Raw genomic sequence first — 19,636 nt, forward strand, 5'->3', positions numbered from 1 at the left:
GTAAGATTGGAGAATGATAACTGAAGTTGAGAATGAATAAACCTGAATTGATGGACTCCGGATAATCAAACTGAGAAGACTCTTGAATTGCTTCGGATGGGTGAAAAGAATTCTCACAATCAAAAACAATTATGAGAGGATGGCATCAAGCTAGCATCACGAATTTTGAAGAGAATGGAGCAAGATTGAGAGAAAAATCTTCTTCGGTCTTCAAATGCAGAGAATGATGATGAGAAACACCACCATGAATTGTTGAGACACTCCGGAATGAAGAATGGAAAGGTTGAGCCAACGATGAAAATAATTTGACAGATCTTGGAGAAAAGCATTTGACTGATGATAACTCATTCTTACGTCAAACTTAGAAGAGAATTTGAGAATAACTCCGGGAAAATAAGAAGAGTCAGGTAAGATCCTGGGAAAAGGCCTGTGGGTTAGGGCCCACTCAAGAGAAACACCGTTGAAACAATTACTTGAAAAGTAGATTGCACCGGTTGAATCAAACGGCTTGAATGAGATAACAACCTCGGAATAGGTTGAACGAATGCAGAGTGGAAACGCGAATCTTCGAGATATCTTGAGCACTCCGAAACAATAGAATAGCAAGCGGGGAAGATTAAGAGGTTCACCGGCATGAGAAGACATTTGAAACGAGGAAAAAGGATATTATCAACACCAAAGCTTGATTTGAATCCACCGGAGAAGAAAAGAATGAATAATGATGAACTTGAGGTTTCGTTAGGATCTTCATTAGAATCACCGGATAAGAACATTGACGGAAAGGAGTGGAGAGACTTCATATCCATAAGATGGATGCTTGACAAAGAAATCTTAGTCCTTGAAGAAAGAGGGTGGTAGGGAGGGAAACAAAGTCAACTTGAAGACAGATGAAACGAACAACGTTGATGAAAACTGAGATTGGATCTTGCGAATGTTGAAATGATCAGATCCACTTGAAGAGAAAAACACGCCGGTTGAAAAGGATTGACATGACAATCTCAATTATCATGAAGGATTAGTATTCACATAGAAATATGAGAACACCGCTTAGGAAAGGTATGGAATCAAACACTTGACTTCGAAGCAACTCGAATACCACGACTCAAAACAAAAACAAAGGATTGGCTTGCAAAATAAGCCGGAACAAACATATGATAGAGATTTCGTCCGAAGTTTTCGTGGTGGGGCCTACACGGGCTCGATCATACAGCACCATCATGTACAAGGCAGTGCACATCACATACGAAGCATCCCCGAGTCAGCATAGCCAAGGACTCTTTAAGACACAACGAGACCACTGTCAAACCAACCATGGATAGGCGGACCACTAGACGTCGAACCCCAATTTCATAGCATACATCTATCGGAAAGATATCCTAAGAGCTACTTGAATTCCCACTTATGAAACTCCCGAACCATTCCGGTTATGCAATCAGGTGTTGGGGATACAGGGGAAGCATTATATCTCACACAAAGCTAGCAAATCCTACATCCAGCTGTATCCATCCTTCAACACATAACCAAGAAACCTTCGGAAATCATTTACCTCAACCTTCGAAAAGCATCTGTTATACAAGTTATGGCGATACTCCCGAACCCTCGCCCTAGTACTGGGTGGCGTCGAGGTTATCTCAACAACAACTGCATAAAAGATATTTTCGATGTCGGCGAAACTCAGGTATTCCAGAATCTCAACGATAAAATTGTGACGACAACACCTCGGAGCTCAACTCCCCAGGACACTTCCACAACCCCTAAATGTCAGGAGGCACCAAGAACAATGTTCTCTTCACAAAACCATCGGAAAGATTCCAATATACCCTCGTGATCCTAAAAAAAATTAGTGAAATTTGAGAAGAGAAGAGTCAAAACTCTACGTTAGGATGCCTCACCAGAGCGACGAAGGGACTGAGGAGTAAAAAGAAGTCCTACTCTCCGATATGTATAATCCTAAATGACTCAAAACATTTTTCTAGACTCAACAACGCCAACGATTCGATCAAGAAGGGGGCTCCTAAGGTCGGGGAAGGCTCTAATTACTAACTTGTAACGCCCTCGATGCGGCTATATCTCCCACGTGTCGAAGCACGACTTAGAGGCATAACCGCATTGAAAGCAATGTCGCAAGTGAGGTAATCTTCGCAAACAACCCATGTAATACAATAAGGGAAAAGATACATAGTTGGCTTACAATCGCCACTTTACACAATTACATGAATAAAGCATTACATCATCCAGATACAAACAAGGTCCAACTACGGAACCAAAATAAAAGAAGAATACCCCAAATGCTACACAGGTCCCCGATCAACCCCAACTGGGCTCCACTACTGATCAACCGAAACGAAACAACATGATGAACAAGATCTTCATCGAGCTCCTCCTTGAGCTCGGTTGCGTCACCTGCACGATATCATCGGCACCTGCAAGCTGGTTTTTGGAAGTAATCTGTGAGTCATGGGGACTCAGCAATCTCACACCCTCGCGGTCAAGACTATTTATGCTTATAGGTAAGTTAAAGGTATGAGGTGGAGCTGCATCAAGCGACTAGCATATATGGTGGCTACCATATGCAAATGAGAGCGAGAAGATGCGGCTATAGCTCCCACGTGTCGAGGCATAACCGCATTGAAAGCAATGTCGCAAGTTAGGCAATCTTCACAACATCCCATGTAATATAGATAATAAAAGGGGAGATACATAGTTGGCTTAAACTCGCCACGTCAATCAAAGTACATAAATAGCATTACAACATTCAAACACTCATGGCCCGACTACGGCGCCAAAATAGAAGAACAACCCAACATGCGACACGGTCCCGATCACCCCAACTGGGCACCACTACTGATCATCAGGGATAGACACGTAGTATCGGCGTGAGTCCTCGTTGAACTCCCACTTCAGCTCAAGCGCGTCATCTGGAACGGAATCATCGGGTCCTGCATCTGGTTTGGAAGTAATCTGTGAGCCATAGGGACTCAGCAATCTCGCACCCTCGCGATCAAGACTATTTAAGCTTAATAGGTAAGGCAAGGAAAATATGTGGAGCTGCAGCGAGCGACTAGCATATATGGTGGCTATCCTGTTCGCAAAAGAGAGCGAGAAGAGGAGGCAAGGCGCGAGCGAGTAATCTAGAGAACAACCTGCGCAAGCATAACTCCAACACCGTGTTCAGTTCCCGGACTCCGCCGAGAAGAGACCATCACGGTAACACACTCAGTTGATTCATTTTAATTAAGTTAAGGTTCAAGTTATCTACAACCGGACATTAACAAATTCCCATCTGCCCATAACCGCGGGCACGGCTTTCGAAAGTTCAAATCCCTGTAGGGGAGTCCCAACTTAGCCCATGACAAGCTCTCATGGTCAACGAAGGAATAGACCTCCTCCCGAGACATTCCGATCAGACTCGGTATCCCGGTTCTACAAGACACTTCGACAAGTTAAAACAAATCCAGCAACACCGCCCGAATGTGCCGACAAATCCCGATAGGAGCTGCACATATCTCGTTCTCAGGGCACACTCAGATTGTCCAAACTTCCGGTAGGCCAGCCCAGAGTTGCCCCTGGTGGCCACCAGCGGCTGACAAGGTGGACCAACACTCAGAGGAGCACTGGCCCGGGGGGTTTAAATAAGATGACCCTCAGGCTCCGGAAACCCAAGGGAAAAAGAGGCTAGGTGGCAAATGGTAAAACCAAGGTTGGGAATTGTTGGAAAAGCTTTAATCAAGGCGAACTATCAAGGGGTTCCCATTATCACCCAACCGCGTAAGGAACGCAAAATCCAGGAACATAACACCGGTATGACGAAAACTTGGGCGGCAAGAGTGGAACAAAACACTAGGCGAGAGGCCGAGCCTTCCACCCTTTACCAAGTATATAGATGCATTAATATAACATGGCAATATAATGATATCCCAACAAGTAAATAATGTTCCTACAAGGAACGGTCTCCAATCTTCACCTGCAACTAGCAACGCTATAAGAGGGGCTGAGCAAAGCGGTAACATAGCCAATCAACGGTTTGCTAGGACATGGTGGGTTAGAGGTTTGACATGGAAATTTGGGAGGCATGATAAGCAAGTGGTAGGCATCGTAGCATAGGCATAGCAAATGAGAAAGCATCTAGCATAGGAAAGATAGTAGTGATTTCGAGGGTATGATCATCTTGCCTACAAAGTTGTCAGAGTTGACTGGATCCTCGAAAGCAAACTCAACGGGCTCCTCGTTAGCGAACTCGTCTCCCGGCTCTACCCAAACAAGACAAACAAGCAACAAGGACACAATCAACAACATGCAAAGCTCAAAAAATATGATGCAAAGATGGTATGCTATGCGGGATGCGATATGTGATGCATATGCAAGATTTGACAAGGAACGAATGAACCTAGCCTCAACATGGAAATCCAAGTGTGCCACTGGAATGATGAGATGAAATCGCTTGAAAACAATATAAAGAACGCCGGAATCGGAGTTACGGTTTGGAAATGGCAAGCGATTCAAATATGACCACGTTCTGTGATTTACAGCAAGTAGCCATCTAAATGCAACAAGATGAACATGCTACAACACCCAAACAAGGCATCAAAGTACATGGCAGGGATCCACTCATGATGCTTAACAAAAGACTACCACTGAGATACGGCCAATTCATCCATTAACAGGTTCAAACAAGCATGGCAAAAATGCATTTGGTAAACAGATTTCAAACTTAGTGAAATTAACACTTGTCTGGAATTTCAGATCAGATAGCACTCTTTGGAGCATGAAAACAATATGCTACAGGACCTGAACATGGCAAAGTAAAGCATGGCATGGAGCTACTCAAAGAGCTTAACAAAAGTCCCTTAGTGACCTTGAGCCAAAAGGGATCAGAAAATACAATTGCAAGCATGTGAACATGGCAAAACCATAATCAGATAACAGACTTGGAGAAAAACTGGAGCATGCTGAAACAGATATCAAGTAGGCATGTTTACGAGCTCGATGCACTCACTACAGAGAAAGTCATGACAATCTAAGCATACACCCATCAACAATACACAAAATGCAAGCTAGACATGGCAAGAACAATAACATAGCATGCACGGATCAACTACAACATCCTCGGCAAAATTGCTAACAAGTAGACAATCTGCCCAGATTCACGAAATAGCAAAAGTAGAGCTTGATTGACTCAAGCTAGGGTGCTCCATAATTGCAAACAAAGACATGGATGGATAGAGCACTACAAGATTGACAAAACATCCTTACTGATCATCCTCAAAAGAGGCACGGATCACTAGGAAACAACATGAACATATGGCAATTTGGGATAAACAGGTCAAGGACTTAGTGGAAATGCTAAGTCCCTAAAATCAGCATTAACGAATGCTCCACTTTGCAATCTTGTACTAGTCACCACACACATCACAAAAATACATGGGTTGCACCTCTGGATAGATGGCAAAACATATAACAAAACTCATGTAGAGCTCAGGGGCATATCATGCACACAATAATCATGGCAAAAATGACAAATATCTAAATGGAGCAGCAGATCTGACAATTATCTCAAATAGCATTCTTCTAACAGCATTTCGTGCATCAAGATGAACTCAAATGGAAATGATGCAATGAGTTTAAATGATGTACTCTCTGAGACGAACATTTTGATATGCTATATGCCCAAAATGGAGCTACGGATGAGGAGTTACGACATGATGAACAAGAGCAAATAATTAGGGTTTCGGGAAAAAAAGTCAACCGATCCAATCCCAGATCTGGATCCGGTGGCACGCTTTACGAGGTTCACCGGGTTGGAGCTTGAGCCCACCGGAGATGGGGACTTCGTCGGATCCGGCCGGTGCTCCGGTCGCCGGGGTCGAAGAAGATGCAGGGAGGCGAGGCGGCGCCGGCCGGTGGGCAGCTCCGGCGAGGCGGCGCGGCGTGCGGTGGCCTCGGGAGCTCGCCGGCGTCATGGGGCAGAGCCGGACGGTGAAGGTGGCGGCGCGGCGGAGCAAGAAGCAGGCGGCGGCGGCGCGGGATCCAGGCGGCGCGCGGGGAGATGGGCCGGGAGGGCCCGATCCGGGCTCTTCGGGCCGCGGCGGCGGCGACGGCGCGGGGTGCCACGTGGCGGTGCGGGAATGGCTGGCGGCGGCGTGTTCGGTGCCAGCGGACAATGTCCGGCCACGCGGATGGATCGGGGCTAGGGTTTTGGAAGAGGGGATCCGGGATTTTCGAGGAGGGGTGTATATATAGGCATAGAGGGAGCTAGGAGAGTCCAAATGAGGTGTTGTTTTTGGCCACGTGATCGTGATCGAACGCTCTAGATGATGGAGAGGGTTTTGGTGGGTTTTGGGCCAAAATGGAGGGGTGTTGGGCTGCAACACACACGAGGCCTTTTCGGTCCCTCGGTTAACAGTTGGAGCATCAAACGAAGTCCAAATGGTACGAAACTTGACAGGCGGTCTACCGGTAGTGAACCAAGGCCGCTTGGCAAGTCTCGGTCCAATCCGGAAATGTTTAATCCCCACACACGAAAGAAAGGTAGAAATGACCACCGGAGGAGAACGAAGCGCCGGAATGCAAAACGGACAACGGGGAAAATGCTCGAATGCATGAGATGAACACGTATGCAAATGCAATGCACATGAAGACATGATATGGGATGCATGACAACGATAACAACACACGGAGACAAAGACCCGAACCCAAGAAAATAAAATAACTTAACGCCAGAAACGGCAAGAGTTGGATTACATATTAGGTAAATCACATCCGGGGTGTTACAACACTCCACCACTACGAAAAGATCTCGTCCCGAGATCTAGGACTGAAAGAACGCCGGGTACTCAGAATGGAGATGATCCTCGCATTCCCAGGTAGCTTCACGGTCGGAATATGGTGACCACTTGACTTTGAGGAATTTGATTGACTTGTTGCGAGTCTTGCGTTCAGTCTCTTCAAGAATAGCAATGGGGTGCTCATGATATGAGAGATCTTCTTGGAGCTCAATGTCCTCGAAGTTGACGGTGTGGTCAGGAGTCTTGAAGCACTTTCGGAGCTGAGAGACATGGAACACGTCATGAACATTTGGAAAGTTTGAAGGAAGCTCAAATTGATAGGCGAGGTCGCCTCTCTTGCTGACAATCTTGAAAGGTCCCACATATCTAGGGGCAAGCTTCCCTTTGATACCGAAGCGGCGAGTACCTTTCATAGGAGAGACGCGAAGGTAAACATGATCTCCGATCTCGAAAGCCAAATCATGGTGCTTACTATCATAGTAGCTCTTCTGGCGGGATTGGGCTGCTTTGAGGTTATCTCGAATGACTTTGCACATTTCCTCTACCTCTGTGATTAAGTCATTTCCCAAAACCTGATGTTCACCGGTTTCAGACCAGTTGAGAGGGGGTACGACACTTCCTACCATACAGAATTTCAAATGGGGCCTTGCCCAAACTTGCTTGAAAATTGTTGTTGTAAGAGAATTCAGCATAAGGAAGACAATCCTCCCACTTCATGCCGAAGGAGATCACACAAGCCCTTAGCATATCTTCAAGAATCTGATTGACATGCTCGACTTGACCGCTAGTTTGAGGATGGAAAGCTGTACTGAAGTGGATGTTGGTGCCCATGGCCTTCTGAAAAGAATCCCAAAACTTGGAGGTAAAGATTATGCCACGGTCTGAAGAGATCACTGGTGGAATACCGTGCAGAGAGACAATCCGAGAGGTATAGAGTTCCGCCAATTGAGCTGCAGTGATTGACTCTTTGATAGGCAGAAAGTGAGCCACTTTAGTGAGTTTGTCGATGACAACGAATATAACATCATTGCCACGTTTGGACTTTGGAAACCCAGTCACGAAGTCCATCTCAATGTGGTCAAACTTCCATTCTGGAATGGCAAGAGGTTGGAGGAGACCCGCTGGCCTTTGGTGTTCTGCCTGTTGGGGAACGTTGCAGAAAACAAAATTTTTCCTACGGTTTCACCAGGATCCATCTAGGAGTTCATCTAGCAACGAGTGATTAGATGCATCTACGTACCTTGTAGATCGCGAGCGAAAGCGTTCAAAGAACGGGGATGATGTAGTCGAACACGACGTGATTCAAATCACCGATGATCTTAGCACCGAACGGACGGTGCCTCCGCGTTCAACACACGTACGGAACGGATGACGTCTCCTCCTTTCTTGATCCAGCAAGGGGGGAGGAGACGTTGATGAAGATCCAGCAGCACGACGGCGTGGTGGTGGATGCAGGGCGTCACAGTAGCAGGGCTTCGCCTATAATACGAGAGAGAGACGTAACGGGGAGAGAGGGAAGCACCAAAGGCTGAGTTCTGAAGTCCCTCCTCTCCCCCACTATATATAGGAGGGCCAAGGGGGGGGTGGTGCGCAGCCTAGGAGATCCAATCTCCTAGGTGCGGCGGCCAGGGGAGGTTTCCCTCCCCCCCAAGGCACTCAGGGGTGCCTTCCACTAGTGGGACTCCTCCCCCATGGAAACCCTAGGCGCATGGGCCTATAGGGGCTGGTGCCCTTGGCCCATATAGGCCAAGGCGCACCCCCTACAGCCCATGTGGCCCCCCGGGATAGGTGGCCCCACCCGGTGGGCCCCCGGGACCCCTCCGGTGGTCCCGGTACAATACCGATAACCCCGAAACTTGTCCCGATGGCCGAAACAGCACTTCCTATATATAATTCTTTACCTCCGGACCATTCCGGAACTCCTCTTGACGTCCGGGATCTCATCCGGGACTCCGAACAACATTCGGGTTACTGCATACACATATCTTCATAACCCTAGCGTCACCGAACCTTAAGTGTGTAGACCCTACGGGTTCGGGAGACAAGCAGACATGACCGAGACGACTCTCTGGTCAATAACCAACAGCGGGATCTGGATACCCATGATGGCTCCCACATGCTCCACGAGGATCTCATCGGATGAACCACGATGTCGAGGATTAATCAACCCCGTATACAATTCCCTTTGTCAATCGGTATGTTACTTGCCCGAGACTCGATCGTCGGTATCCCAATACCTTGTTCAGTCTCGTTACCGGCAAGTCACTTTACTCGTACCGTAATGCATGATCCCGTGATCAACCACTTGGTCACCTTGAGCTCATAATGATGATGCATTACCGAGTGGGCCCAGTGATACCTCTCCGTTATATGGAGTGACAAATCCCAGTCTCGATCCATGTCAACCCAACAGACACTTTCGGAGATACCCGTAGTGCACCTTTATATTCACCCAGTTACGTTGTGACGTTTGATACACCCAAAGCACTCTTACGGTATCCGGGAGTTACACGATCTCATGGTCAAAGGAAAAGATACTTGACATTGGAAAAGCTCTAGCAAACGAACTACACGATCTTGTGCTATGCTTAGGATTAGGTCTTGTCCATCACATCATTCTCCTAATGATGTGATCCCGTTATCAATGACATCCAATGTCCATAGCCAGGAAACCATGACTATCTGTTGATCAACGAGCTAGTCAACTAGAGGCTTCCTAGGGACATATTATGGTCTATGTATTCACACGTGTATTACGATTTCCGGATAATACAGTTATAGCATGAATAAAGACAATTATCATGATCAAAGAAATATAATAATAATACTTTTATTATTGCCTCTAGGGCATATTTCCAACAGTCTCCCACTTGCACTAGAGTCAATAATCTAGTTACATTGTGACGAATCGAACACCCATGGAATTCTGGTGTTGATCATGTTTTGCCCTAGGGAGAGGTTTAGTCAACGGATCTGCTATATTCAGGTCCGTATGTACTTTACAAATCTCTATGTCTCCATCTTGAACATTTTCACGAATGGAGTTGAAGCGACGCTTGATGTGCCTTGTCTGCTTGTGAAACCTGGGCTCCTTGGCAAGTGCAATAGCTCCAGTGTTATCACAAAAGAGTTTGATTGGCCCCGACGCATTGGGTATGACTCCTAGGTCGGTGATGAACTCCTTCACCCATATTGCTTCATGTGCTGCCTCCGAGGCTGCCATGTACTCCGCTTCACATGTAGATCCCGCCACGACGCTCTGTTTGCAGCTGCACCAGCTCACTGCTCCACCATTCAACATATACACGTATCCAATTTGTGACTTAGAGTCATCCAGATCTGTGTCGAAGCTAGCGTCGACGTAACCCTTTACGACGAGCTCTTCGTCACCTCCATAAACGAGAAACATTTCCTTAGTCCTTTTAAGGTACTTCAGGATATTCTTGACCGCTGTCCAGTGTTCCTTGCCGGGATTACTTTGGTACCTTCCTACCAAACTTACGGCAAGGTTTACATCAGGTCTGGTACACAGCATGGCATACATAATAGAACCTATGGCTGAGGCATAGGGGATGACACTCATCTCTTCTATATCTTCTACCGTGGTCGGACATTGAGCTGAGCTCAATTTCACACCTTGTAACACAGGTAAGAACCCCTTCTTAGAATGATCCATATTGAACTTCTTCAATATCTTATCAAGGTATGTGCTTTTTGAAAGACCTATGAGGCATCTCGATCTATCTCTATAGATCTTGATGCCTAATATATAAGCAGCTTCTCCAAGGTCCTTCATTGAAAAAACTCTTATTCAAGTAGGCCTTGATGCTGTCCAAGAGTTCTATATCATTTCCCATCAAAAGTATGTCATCTACATATAGGATGAGAAATGCTACAGAGCTCCCACTCACTTTCTTGTAAACGCAGGCTTCTCCATAAGTCTGCGTAAACCCAAACGCTTTGATCATCTCATCAAAGCGAATGTTCCAACTCCGAGATGCTTGCACCAGCCCATAAATCGAGCGTTGGAGCTTGCACACCTTGTCAGCATTTTTAGGATCGACAAAACCTTCCGGCTGCATCATATACAATTCTTCCTTAAGGAAACCATTAAGGAATGTCGTTTTGACGTCCATTTGCCAAATTTCATAATCATAGAATGCGGCAATCGCTAACATGATACGGACGGACTTCAGCTTCGCTACCGGTGAGAAAGTCTCATCGTAGTCAACCCCTTGAACTTGTCGATAACCCTTAGCGACAAGCCTAGCTTTATAGATGGTCACATTACCATCCGCGTCTGTCTTCTTCTTAAAGATCCATTTATTTTCTATTGCTCGCCGTTCAACGGGCAAGTCAGTCAAAGTCCATACTTTGTTTTCATACATGGATCCTATCTCGGATTTCATGGCTTCTAGCCATTTTTCGGAATCCGGGCCCGCCATCGCTTCTTCATAGTTCGAAGGTTCACTGTTGTCTAACAACATGATTTCCAAGACAGGGTTGCCGTACCACTCTGGTGCGGAACGTGTCCTTGTGGACCTTCGAATTTCAGTAGGAGCTTGATCAGAAGTATCTTGATCATCATTAATAACTTCCTCTCTAGTCGGTGCAGGTGCCTCAGGAACATTTTCTTGAGTTGCGCCATTTACCGGTTCAAGAGGCAATACTTCATCAAGTTCTACTTTCCTCCCACTTACTTCTTTTGAGAGAAACTCTTTCTCTAGAAAGGATCCATTCCTGGCAACAAAGATCTTGCCTTCGGATCTGAGGTAGAAGGTATACCCATAAATTTCTTTAGGGTATCCTTTGAAGACGCATTTTTCCGACTTGGGTTCGAGCTTTTCAGGTTGAAGTTTCTTGACATACGAATCGCATCCCCAAACTTTTAGAAACGACAGCTTAGGTTTCTTCCCAAACCATAATTCATACGGTGTCGTCTCAATGGATTTCGACGGTGCCCTATTTAAAGTGAATGCGGCAGTCTCTAAAGCATAGCCCCAAAAAGATAGCGGTAAATCGGCAAGAGACATCATAGATCACACCATATCTAATAAAGTGCGATTACGACGTTCGGACACACCATTACGCTGAGGTGTTCCAGGCGGCGTGAGTTGTGAAACTATTCCACATTTTCTTAAGTGTGTGCCAAATTCGTGACTCAAGTATTCTCCTCCACGATCTGATCGTAGAAACTTGATTTTCCTGTCACGTTGATTCTCAACTTCACTCTGAAATTCCTTGAACTTTTCAAAGGTTTCAGACTTGTGTTTCATTAAGTAGACATACCCATATCTACTTAAGTCATCAGTGAGGGTGAGAACATAACGATAGCCACCGCGAGCCTCAACACTCATTGGACCGCACACATCAGTATGTATGATTTCCAACAAGTTGGTTGCTCGCTCCATTGTTCCTGAGAACGGAGTCTTGGTCATTTTACCCATGAGGCATGGTTCGCACGTGTCAAATGATTCATAATCAAGAGACTCTAAAAGTCCATCTGCATGGAGCTTCTTCATGCGTTTGACACCTATGTGACCAAGGCGGCAGTGCCACAAGTATGTGGGACTATCATTATCAACTTTACATCTTTTGGTATTCACACTATGAATATGTGTAGTAATACGCTCGAGATTCATTAAGAATAAACCATTGACTATCGGAGCATGACCATAAAACATATCTCTCATATAAATAGAACAACCATTATTCTCGGATTTAAATGAGTAGCAATCTCGTATTAAACGAGATCCTGATACAATGTTCATGCTCAAACATGGCACTAAATAACAATTATTGAGGTTTATCACTAATCCCGTAGGTAAATGTAGAGGTAGCGTGCCGACGGCGATCACATCGACCTTGGAACCATTCCCGACGCGCATCGTCACCTCGTCCTTCTCCAGTTTTCGTTTATTCCGCAGCTCCTGCGGTGAGTTACAAATATGAGCAACAGCACCGGTATCAAATACCCAGGAGTTACTACGAGTACTGGTAAGGTACACATCAATCACATGTATATCAAATATACCTTTGGTGTTGCCGGCCTTCTTATCCGCTAAGTATTTGGGGCAGTTCCGCTTCCAGTGACCCTTCCCTTTGCAATAAAAGCACTCTGTCTCAGGCTTGGGTCCATTCTTTGACTTCTTCCCGACAGCTTGCTTGCCGGGCGCAGCAACTTCCTTGCCGTCCTTCTTGAAGTTCTTTTTACCCTTGCCCTTTTTGAACTTAGTGGTTTTATTCATCATCAACACTTGATGTTCCTTCTTGACTTCTACCTCTGCTGATTTCAGCATTGCAAATACTTCAGGAATGGTCTTTACCATCCCCTGCATATTGAAGTTCATCACAAAGCTCTTGTAGCTTGGTGGAAGCGACTAGAGGATTCTGTCAATGACCGCGTCATCCGGGAGATTAACTCCCAGCTGAGTCAAGCGGTTATGTAACCCAGACATAGTGAGTATGTGCTCACTGACAGAACTATTTTCCTCCATCTTACAGCTAAAGAACTTATTGGAGACTTCATATCTCTCGATCCGGGCATGAGCTTGAAAAACCATTTTTAGCTCTCTGAACATCTCATATGCTCCATGTCTCTCAAAACGCTTTTGGAGCCCCGGTTCTAAGCTGTAAAGCATGCCGCACTGAACGAGGGAGTAGTCATCAGTACGTGTCTGCCAAGCGTTCATAGCGTCTTGGTTTTGTGGGACGGGTGGATCACCTAGCGGTGCTTGTAGGACATAATCTTTCTTGGCAGCTATGAGGATGATCCTCAGGTTCCGGACCCAGTCCGTATAGTTGCTGCCATCGTCTTTCAGCTTGGTTTTCTCTAGGAATGCGTTGAAATTGAATACAATGTTGGCCATTTGATCTACAAGACATATTGTAAAGGTTTTAGACTAAGTTCATGATAATTAAGTTCATCTAATCAAATTATTAATGAACTCCCACTCAGATTAGACATCCTTCTAGTCATCTAAGTGTTACACGATCCGAGTCGACTAGGCCATGTACGATTAACACGTGAGACGGACTAGTCATCGCCGGTGAACATCTTCATGTTGATCGTATCTTCCATACGACTCGTGCTCGACCTTTCGGTCTCTGTGTTCCGAGGCCATGTCTTCACATGCTAGGCTCGTCAAGTTAACCCTAAGTGTTTTTTTTTGCATCTGTAAAACTTCTTACACCCGTTGTATGTGAACGAAAGGATCTATCACACCCGATTAACACGTGGTGCTTCGAAGCGACGAACTGTAGCAACGGTGCACAGTTAGGGGAGAACACTTCTTGAAATTGTTGTAAGGGATCATCTTATTTACTACCGTCGTTTTAAGTAAACAAGATGCAAAACATGATAAACATCACATGTAATCAAATAATAATAGTGACATGATATGGCCAATATCACATAGCTCCTTTGATCTCCATCTTGGGGCTCCATGATCATCCTTGTAGATCGTCATACTCATCGACATGTAAGTCGTGATTCCTTGTACAAGAACATGATCAATCTCATACATCACATATATCATTCATCACATCCTTTTGGCCATATCACATCACATAGCATACCCTGCAAAAACAAGTTAGACGTCCTCTAATTGTTGTTTGCATGTTTTACGTGGCTGCTATGGGTTTCTAGCAAGAACGTTTCTTACCTACGCAATGACCACAACGTGATATGCCAATTGCTATTTACCCTTCATAAGGACCCTTTTCATCGAATCCGATCCGACTAAAGTAGGAGAGACAGACACCCGCTAGCCACCTTATGCAACTAGTGCATGTCTGTCGGTGGAACCTGTCTCACGTAAGAGTACGTGTAAGGTCGGTCCGGGCCGCTTCATCCCACGATGCCGCCGAATCAAGATAAGACTAGTAACGGCAAGCATATTGAACAAAATCAACGCCCACAACTACTTTGTGTTCTACTCGTGCAAGAGAACTACGCATAGACCTAGCTCATGATGCCACTGTTGGGGAACGTTGCAGAAAACAAAATTTTTCCTACGGTTTCACCAGGATCCATCTAGGATTTCATCTAGCAACGAGTGATTAGATGCATCTACGTACCTTGTAGATCGCGAGCGGAAGCGTTCAAAGAACGGGGATGATGTAGTCGAACACGACGTGATTCAAATCACCGATGATCTTAGCACTGAACGGACGGTGCCTCCGCGTTCAACACACGTACGGAACGGATGACGTCTCCTACTTTCTTGATTCAGCAAGGGGGGAGGAGAGGTTGATGAAGATCCAGCAGCACGACGGCGTGGTGGTGGATGCAGGGCGTCACAGTAGCAGGGCTTCGCCTATAATACGAGAGAGAGACGTAACGGGGAGAGAGGGAAGCACCAAAGGCTGAGTTATGAAGTCCCTCCTCTCCCCCACTATATATAGGAGGGCCAAGGGGGGGTGGTGCGCAGCCTAGGAGATCCAATCTCCTAGGTGCGGCGGCCAGGGGAGGTTTCCCTCCCCCCCAAGGCACTCAGGGGTGCCTTCCACTAGTGGGACTCCTCCCCCTTGGAAACCCTAGGCGCATGGGCCTATAGGGGCTGGTGCCCTTGGCCCATATAGGCCAAGGCGCACCCCCTACAGCCCATGTGGCCCCCCGGGATAGGTGGCCCCACCCGGTGGGCCCCCGGGACCCCTCCGGTTGTCCCGGTACAATACCGATAACCCCGAAACTTGTCCCGATGGCCGAAACAGCACTTACTATATATAATTCTTTACCTCCGGACCATTCCGGAACTCCTCGTGACGCCCGGGATCTCATCCGGGACTCCGAACAACATTCGGGTTACTGCATACACATATCTTCATAACCCTAGCGTCACCGAACCTGAAGTGTGTAGACCCTACGGGTTCGGGAGACAAGCAGACATGACCGAGATGACTCTCTGGTCAATAACCAACAGCGGGATCTAGATACCCATGATGGCTCCCACATGCTCCATGATGATCTCATCGGATGAACCACGATGTCGAGGATTAGTCAACCCCGTATACAATTCCCTTTGTCAATCGGTATGTTACTTGCCCGAGACTCGATCGTCGGTATCCCAATACCTTGTTCAGTCTCGTTACCGGCAAGTCACTTTACTCGTACCGTAATGCATGATCCCGTGATCAACCACTTGGTCACCTTGAGCTCATAATGATGATGCATTACCGAGTGGGCCCAGTGATACCTCTCCGTTATATGGAGTGACAAATCCCAGTCTCGATCCATGTCAACCCAACAGACACTTTCGGAGATACCCGTAGTGCACCTTTATAGTCACCCAGTTACGTTGTGACGTTTGATACACCCAAAGCACTCTTACGGTATCCGGGAGTTACACGATCTCATGGTCAAAGGAAAAGATACTTGACATTGGAAAAGCTCTAGCAAACGAACTACACGATCTTGTGCTATGCTTAGGATTAGGTCTTGTCCATCACATCATTCTCCTAATGATGTGATCCCGTTATCAATGACATCCAATGTCCATAGCCAGGAAACCATGACTATCTGTTGATCAACGAGCTAGTCAACTAGAGGCTTACTAGGGACATATTATGGTCTATGTATTCACACGTGTATTACGATTTCCGAATAATACAGTTATAGCATGAGTAAAGACAATTATCATGATCAAAGAAATATAATAATAATACTTCTATTATTGCCTCTAGGGCATATTTCCAACACTGCCTTCACTCTTCTGCAGACATCACACTCATTCACGAATTGCGCAATCTCACGCTTCATTCGAGTCCACCAATAAGCCTGCTTGAGGTCCTGATACATCTTCGTGCTCCCAGGGTGGATGGAGAGGAGAGAATTGTGAGCCTCGTTCATGATCACTTCACGAAGGTCACCTTTGGGCACAACAATATGATCCTCGAAGAAGAGAGTATCCTTGTCATCAAGGCGGTAGCACTTGTACTTGGGTTGACTTTTGGCAATCCCAATCTTCACCTTTTTCACCATAGCATCAAGAAGCTGGGCTTGGCGAATCTGGTCTTCCAAGGTAGGAGAGACTTGAAGGTTGGCGAGGAAACCTTGAGGAACAACTTGCAGATTAAGTTTGCGGAAAGCTTCACAAAGCTCGGGTTGATAAGGCTTGAGAATCAGACTATTGCAGTAAGCCTTCCTGCTCAATGCGTCAGCAATCACATTGGCCTTGCCTGGAGTATACTCGATACTCGGATTATACTCTTGAATCATTTCGACCCATCGAGTCTGCCTGAGGTTGAGATTAGGCTGAGTGAAGATGTACTTGAGACTCTTGTGATCAGTGAAAATGTCCACTTTTCTTCCCAATAAGAGATGTCTCCAAGTCAAAAGAGCATGCACAACTGCCGCCAACTCGAGGTCATGAGTGGGGTAGTTCTTCTCGTTGGGCTTCAACTGGCGAGAGGTGTAAGCCACAACTCTCTTCTCTTGCATCAACACTGCGCCAAGACCTTGGAGAGAGGCATCACAAAAGACCTCATATGGTTTGGATTCATGAGGCGGAGTCAGAACTGGAGCAGTGACCAATTTCTCTTTCAAAGTGTTGAAAGCAATGTCACACTCCGGACACCAAACGTACTTGACGTGCTTCTGGAGAAGATTTGAGAGAGGCTTCGCGATCTTAGAGAAGTTTTCAACGAATCTTCGACAGTAACTTGCGAGGCCGAGGAAGCTACGGAGTTTCTTCACGTTCTGAGGAGGTTCCCAATTCACAATTGCAGACACCTTTTCAGGATTCACCACAATGCCCTTGGCAGAGATGATATGACCAAGATAAAGAACCTCATCGAGCCAAAATTCGCACTTGGAGAACTTTGCGTAGAACTGGTGTTCTCTGAGCTTATCGAGTACCAAACGCAAGTGCTTGGCATGATCTTCCTTGTTCTTCGAGAAAACCAGAATGTCGTCGAGATAGACCAAAACGAAGTCATTGGTGTAGGCATTGCAGATGAAGTTCATCATGCGAGAGAAAGTCGGAGGAGCGTTGACGAGGCCAAAAGACATGACAGTGTATTCATATGAACCATAGCTTGTCCTGAAAGCCGTCTTGGGAATATCTTGCTCACTGATTCGAATCTGATGATAACCCATACGGAGATCAAGCTTGGAGAATACTTGGGCACCTTTGAGTTGTTCGAATAGCTCGTTGATGTTGGGAAGTGGGTATTTGTTCTTGATGGTCTTCTTGTTCAATGGACGGTAATCAACACAAAGTCGGTCCGTTCCATCCTTCTTCTTCACAAAAAGAACACCACAACCCCATGGAGAAGAACTTGGTCGGATGAGACCCATTCTCTCTTGAATATCGAGTTGCTTCTTCAGCTCCTTCAACTCTTTAGGTCCGAGCTTGTAAGGACGCTTGCACACAGGTTCCGTGCCAGGCTCCAGATCAATGACAAATTCAACTGGCCGGTGCGGAGGCATTCCTGGAAGCTCTTCTGGAAAGACGTCTTGATATTCGCAAACGACTGGAATCTTCGAGATAGCATCCGGTTCACCCTTCTCATTGAGAGAAAACAGACGGATGGTATTATCCCGAGCGGCAAAGAAAATTACATCCTCAGACGAATGAGTCAATTGAATCTGCCTGGCTGCACAATCAAGCTGAGCCTTGTGCTTAGAAAGCCAATCCATCCCGAGAATAAGATCAATATCCGAGTTACCAAGAACCATTGGAGAAGCCAAAAACTTGAAATCACCCATCATGATACAAATATCCAGAACCTCGTGGTTAGCGAGCAAACATTTACCCGGAGAGACAACTGCTAACGGTTTATGCATAACTTGGAAAGTCAACTCATGCTTAGATGCAAAAGATTTCGAGATGAAACAATGCGATGCACCAGTGTCAAAAAGAACTTTTGCAGGAACATCGTTAATAGGAAGGTTACCCATGATGACATCTGACGAGTCCTCTGCCTGAGCTGCGTTCATCAAGTTGACCTTGGCATGCTCGGGGTTATGCTTGACCACAGCTGTACTTGCCGATCTCACAGGAGGAGGAGGAGGGAGGCGCCTCAGATTGAAGCACTTGTTGGCATAGTGACCCTTCTGTTGGCACTTGTTGCGCGTGACCTCTAAAAGCGGACGGTGATACGGAGCACTCGATCTTGGAGCTTGAGACGAAGTCTTGTTCTGAAAGCCAGGGTTGGGTGGGTGGGAAGATCCACTGCCACCTTTGCTCTTCTGAAACGGCTAACGGAATGGAGGAGGAGGAAGCCAATACTTCTGCTGCTTGGCCACTTGAGTAGAGGAAGAAGGAGTAGTGTCTCTAACTCGCTTCTTGGAAGCATCACACCTCAGTTGAGCAGCCTCTTGCTTCAATGCCATGTTGTAGCACTCATCGTACCTCAAGGGCTCAAAGAGAACAAGAGCTAGTTGGATTTCTTCTCTGAGACCACCCCTGAACTGGTATATCATGCTCTTCTCATCAGGGGCGTCCTTCTTAGCAAAGCGGGCGAGCTTCTGAAACAACTTGTTGTAGTCATAGACAGACAAAGAGCCTTGCTTCAGGTTGCGGAATTCCTCATGCTTGCTTTCAACCACGCTCTGGGGAATATGGTGAGCTCTGAAATCTTGACGGAATTCATCCCAGGTAATCACATGTCCACCTCTGGAATCCTTGTACTGCTGGAACCCCTCTGCAGCTTGGTCTTTGAGTTGGAAGGAAGCGAACTTGACAAAGTCCTCAGGCCTGACGTTACTGCACTCAAAATGCTTGCACAGGTCCACGAGCCAATCGTCAGCATCAGTTGCCTCAACACAATTGCTGAAAGTCTTTGGCCCGTTAGCAAGGAACTGGTTGAGTGTAGCAAAGTGATTCTGATTGTTGCCTTGGTTGCCT

Source organism: Triticum urartu, chromosome 5A (assembly GCF_056163025.1).
Source record: "Triticum urartu cultivar PI428250 chromosome 5A, HENAU_Tu73, whole genome shotgun sequence".
In the NCBI taxonomy this organism is placed as follows: Eukaryota; Viridiplantae; Streptophyta; class Magnoliopsida; order Poales; family Poaceae; genus Triticum; species Triticum urartu.